Source organism: Hylobates moloch, unplaced genomic scaffold, assembly GCF_009828535.3.
Source record: "Hylobates moloch isolate HMO894 unplaced genomic scaffold, HMol_V3 SCAFFOLD_14, whole genome shotgun sequence".
NCBI lineage: Eukaryota > Metazoa > Chordata > Mammalia > Primates > Hylobatidae > Hylobates > Hylobates moloch.
In genome coordinates this window covers 101,473,513-101,479,167 of record NW_026652289.1, presented here as the reverse complement: position 1 = coordinate 101,479,167, position 5,655 = coordinate 101,473,513, and the positions used below count along the sequence as shown (strand labels likewise).

General features: G+C 48.3%; 1 long non-coding RNA gene across 1 annotated transcript in view; it reads right to left on the bottom strand.

The window, feature by feature from the left end:
* Window positions 1–5,139: 5,139 nt before the first annotated feature.
* The window catches only part of LOC116482618 (uncharacterized), a 5,837-nt gene continuing 5,321 nt past the window's right edge, over window positions 5,140–5,655 (bottom strand). The window contains exon 5 of the long non-coding RNA XR_004251920.1: window positions 5,140–5,329. This is a non-coding gene — a long non-coding RNA (uncharacterized LOC116482618). The remainder of the gene's footprint in view (window positions 5,330–5,655) is intronic.

Here is a 5,655-nt window from a genome sequence, read left to right as displayed (position 1 = left end):
CAGGCCCTCCGAGTGACTCTTTCCTCCGGGGTCACCCAGCACCTGTGCTGGGCAGCACCCAGCTCTTCTGCGTGGCAGAACACACAAAGCCACCTCTTTGCTTGCCCACAGCACACACGACATGATTCTCCATGTACAGTTACGGTCGTGGCTATGTGACAGGTCCAGATATAACATGAAAAATTAAGTGACACCTCCAGATGTTCCCTCCACATACACACAATTCCAAAGAGGCAAGAACCTGAAATAACGCAGAGAAGGCCAATATGAGAGAGGAAAGTGTCGGTGTGCTCCTCAGGAGGCCTTCTCCGGGCAGATGCACAGACATTGGGCCAGGTCTGCTTTCGGGATCTCCTTGGCAGGGAAAAAATGCAGCGCCTCCCCAGGAGAGAGGAGACAGTGCCTGGTAGGCAGCTGCACAGTGAAGGAACAGAGGAAAAAGGAAAAGGACACACATTCAACTCCCGTGACACACCAGGCCCTTTCGCCCATGCTCTTCTTTGTTTTTGTCTTCATTTTGAGATGGAGTCTTGCTCTGTCAATGAGGTTGAAGTGCAGTGGCACGATCTCAGCTCACTGCAACTTCCACCTCCTGTGTTCAAGTGATTCTCCTGACACAGTCTCCCGTGTAGCTGGGATTACAGGCACCTTCCACCACACTTGGCTAATTTTTGTATTTTTAGTAGAGACGGGGTTTCACTATGTTGGCCAGGCTGGTCTCAAACTCCTGACCTCAGGTGATTCACCTGTTTCAGCCTCCCAAAGTGCTGGGATTATAGGCAGGAGCCACTGCGCCCGGCCCCCATATTCTTTTATTTCAAACTCATAGATGCCCAGGAAAGTAGCTTTATTATCCGCATTTTACAGATGAGAAACCAAGGCTCAGCAAGATCCATGGATAATTAATAAGGCTCTGTCTGGCTCCAAGCCCCACAGCTGCCCCCTATGCTACGCTGGCTCTAGGAAATCAGGAGACTTGATTTGCTTTAAGGAAGGTGGCTTCCCGGCCAAGAATTCTGTGAGAAGACCCGGGAGACACAGCAGAGAAGCTGAGGAGGGCTGTTTCAGAAGGAAGCTGAGCAGTGCCTCTGTGGTCCTGGCTTCCCCGGTGTCTGAGGAAGAGAACATGGGGCAGTGGCAGAACAAACAGGCAGGTGCAGGCTGATGGCCCCCAAGGCTCTGGCCAGAGAAGAGGCCATGCCACTGACTCTTCGGGTTGTGCCATTTGATCTTGCACAGGCTCAGCAATGATGTGTTTTGGAAATAGTTGAAAAGCTTCACCAGGAAGAATCTAGAAATTATTTCCGCTAGTGTTTTCTGTTTGTGTGGAACTTTTCCCTTTGTATGGCAAATTCATATCTATGTTCTCTTCTTATTTGTGTGAACAGTCCTGGAGGTGATGAGTAGGTAAGTAAGTAATTAGCGTTTCCATCTGACAGAAAAGCAAACTGTGGCGCAGGAAGCGAGGGAAAGACATCGTTGATGCCTGACAACTGGCTGATAGGCAGGACTCCTACTTTTCCGTCTTTGTAATGTAGGGCAATAAATATCTAGTCTAGAAACAACTCTAAGATGAACCACTCAGTGACCTGAATAGCTGAGCCCAGTTAACATCTGTGGTGGAACGAGGACTCCAGGATCCTGGCACCAGAGTCCCGGTGTCTTGTCCTCCTGCCATCCCATTTCTAGAGTTCACATAAGAAGTCACCTTCCGTAGCTTCCAAAGGCTTTCCACACCAAGTGGCGTCCTGTCTTTGGAAATGCTTTCCGGTCTACTGAGAGATGATCACCAAGAGTCACACTGACCAGGATTCAGTGACTTCATGTGCAAGCTATCTTCCTCCCAGTCAGTTTCTGGAATTTACCCAGAGGTCTTGTGGAACCACACGTCGATGACTGTTTCGTAAATTGACCCTGGAGTTAACGGTAAATTTAATGCCAGCACTTCTTCCCAGCGACCTTATTTGTTGAGTCAGACTTAATTCGATCACAATCTTTCTGAGATCAAGGATCCAAGACCCTGGGTGGTGTGTCGCTGAGGGATTCTCAGACTGCGTACTGCAACTCAAATGCCTTAAGTGATGGGAAACAATTCTGCCAATCAGCAGTTTGGCTGCCTTTAGTATTATTATCATTATTTTTTTACACAGTGAACTCAACCACATACTTTGGAAGGCAGACATTAATTTATCATTAGTTTTCTATGAGTGTTGTCATCAAACATTGGTAGGATTGAGTGAAACTGAAATTCATCTGAAGGGGAAAACATTCTAAAATCTCCGATAGGGGCAAGCGGCCACTTTAGGGCAGTTGAATTTTGGAGCTCAGTGATTTCCATTTGTTATTGACACAACTTCCATTCTGTGAGAATAGAAAAGGGCTGATTATGAAGTTCCTTATCACATGTCAGTGACAGAGACGACCGGCATTTTAAGACACAAGAAGAGAGAGTTATAGAGTTATCAAGTCATGAAGATGAGAAAAAAGAAACAAGATAAGTTAAAATAAATAAGCACTTTGGAGCCCACATCAAGTAAACAACTCTTTTTAATTAAGAAAGAAATTTAAAGCATGAAAGAAAAGAACAGGGGCTTAAAGGCAATTTCTGTTAGTGTGAGGTATTTTCAGGAAAGAATTGGGGCAAGCAAGGATTATTATTTTCTTAAGCTTTTGATTGAAATCTCCGACTTTCATCCCTTCTTCAGTTAGAAAATCAAGAGACCAAGGACTCAACCTCCAGCGAGGGGAAACTAAATGCTGAAAATAAGCTCAGGCTATAGAGATTCCTGGGGCTCACCCTCCAGCGAGGGGAAACTAAATGCTGAAAATAAGCTCAGGCTATAGAGATTCCTGGGGGGCGGTCAGTGGGAGGGAGGTGGCTGCTCAGCCAATCTTCTGAGTAACCGGGTTTTTCCTGCCTGGCCTGCCTTGGCCACACAGAACATCAGCTCACGTCTGACTCCACACCTGCCCTTCCAGGCGTCCTGCCAGAGCTGTCCCCTCCCAGCAGGCCAGCCTCAAGCCCTCCTTCCCGCTGGCTCAGTCAAGCTCTCCTCCGTGCAGCTGCCAGGGGCAGCTTTCTCATGGCCACGTGTGGCTCTGCCCCCTGCCCCCTGGTAAAAGCGCAGACTCCTTGGGGCAGAGTCCATTTCTTATTCTTTTTTTTTTTTTTTTTTTTTGGGGGGGGAGTCTTGCTCTGTCGCCAGGCTGGAGTGCAGTGGCGTGATCTTGACTCACTGTAGCCACCACCTCCCAGGTTCAAGCGATTCTCCTGCCTCAGCCTCCCAAGTAGCTGGGATTACAGGCACCTGCCACCACTCACGGACAGCTTTTGTATTTTTAGTAGAGACAGGGTTTCGCCATGTTGGCCAGGCTGGTCTCGAACTCCTGACCTCGTGATCCACCCACCTCGGCCTCCCAAAGTGCTGGGATTACAGGCATGAGCCACCGTGCCCACCCCATTTCTTATTCTTTACAGACATCCCACATACAAAACTGCTGAACTTGGCTTCTGAACAATACAGGTAGTTCAGCTCCTTGCCAGGTAAAAAGAATTCACTAAAATCTCAAACATTAAAAAAAAAAATCCGTTTTCCCATTGGGGAAAAAACTCCCTTGGCTGCGTAGAAGTCCTTTATTAAGTCCACAGCATGTAATATTACACAACCATTAAAAAGAATTGGGAGGGGCACAGACCGAGGCGGAGGCCACGGCAGGGCATCCAGGAGCGGAGTCTGCGCTCGCGGCCGCCACGTGGGACAGCGGCGACGAGGATGGGTACCCCGTGCCCCCGCGCCACACGCCAGCACTGTCATCACAGACTCGGCTGCCCAACCCCATCGTCTACCTGATGAAGGCCTTCGACCTCCTCGTGGACCGACCCCTGACCCTCGTGAGAGTTTATAGAGTGGCAGCACGCAAAGAACAGGTGTTACTACTACCACCGGTAGTACCGCCGCGTGCTGGTCATCACTGAGCGCGAGGAGAAGGACATCTTGTGTGTCAGGCCTCTGAGCCCAAGCTAAGCCATCATATCCCATGTGACCGGCACGTATATATCCAGATGGTCTGAAGCAACTGAACATCCACAAAAGAAGTGAAAATAGCCTTAACTGATGACATTTCACCATTGTGATTTATTTCTGCCCCAACCTAACTGATCAATGTACTTTGTAATCTCCCCCACCCTTAAGAAGCTTCTTTGTAATTCTCCCCACGCTGGAGAACGTACTTTGTGAGATCCACCCCCGCCTGCAAAACATTGCTCCAAACTCCACCGCCTATCCCCAAACCTGTAAGAACTAATGATAATCCACCACCCTTTGCTGGCTCTCTTTTCGGACTCAGCCCGCCTGCACCCGGGTGAAATAAACGGCCTTGTTGCTCACACAAAGCCGGTCTGGTGGTCTCTTCACACAGACACGTGAAACATTGTGCATACAAGAAGCCGAAATGCAGTGGAGGAGGGACTACAAAGTCGATCGAGAAATCGTCAATATTATCCAGGAGCAGCTCAAGGCCTATTAGTAGAGGGAAGGAGAGAACTACAGGCAGAACTGGGCCAAGGAAGTGGAGCATTCACCCAGGTGGCCAAGGCTTACTAGGTCCGCTATCAGGACCTGGGGGCCCACTATTCTGCCAGGAAGTGCCGGGCCAAGCAGAAGCAGAGGATGCTGGAAGAGAGAAAAGCTGCAAAAGAGGCCGTCGCTGCCGCCTCCTGAGGCAGCTGTGGGTGCCCCTGCTGTATGGCTCTGCTTGACTGTGTTACTGAAATAAAACCCTGCAACCTGGAAAAAAAAACAATGAGTAAGAGGCGGGCCACGGTGGCCCAAGCCTGTAATCCCAGCACTTTCGGAGGCCAAGGCAGGCAGATCTCTTGAGCTTAGGAGTTTAAGACCAGCCTAGGCAACACGTCAAAACCCCATCTCTACAAAAAATATGAAAATTAGCCAGGTTCACTGGTGCATGCCTGTAGTCTCATCTACTCGAGAGGCTGAGGTTAAAGGATCGGTTGAGCCTTGGAGGTGAGGCTGCAGTGAGCTGTGACTGCACCACTGCACTCCAAACTGGGCAAGGGAGTGAGACCCTGTCTTAAAAAAAAAAATGAATGAACAAGATTGATATCTACTCATCTGAAGGTATTTTTCACAGTGTATTTATTGTTAGGTGAGCAAAACAAACAGCAGACAATTATATATGATATGATCCAATTTTTGTAAAATAGTGACAAAAAGGAATGACAATCTTTATGTGTGAATATGTTTGAATGAACAAGGAGAAAAGTAGTTTTCAATAGCTGGTACCCAGGCTCCAGGCATAGGGAAAGGGACTGAAAGGATGTAAGAAAAAAGCAGTTTTAAAGAAAGCGCTTACAAATAAGCACAAAAATGCATGCGTCTGTGTAGTTAATGCAGGTTATCATGTAAAAGTAAAATTAAAACATACGCAAACCTTTAAAAGTCAACTTTAGAGTTTTAAAGTAATTGTGGTACAAACACACTTTGAAATTTCTCCTGCCAGTAAATGAAGACAGAGGAATGTGAGGGGAGGAAGGACGTGAGGAAGGGAGGGACAAGAGCAGGGGAGGGACAGGAGGTGGGGAAGGACCTGACGGGGGAGGGACGTGATGGGGGAGGGACCTGAGGGGGGAGGGAC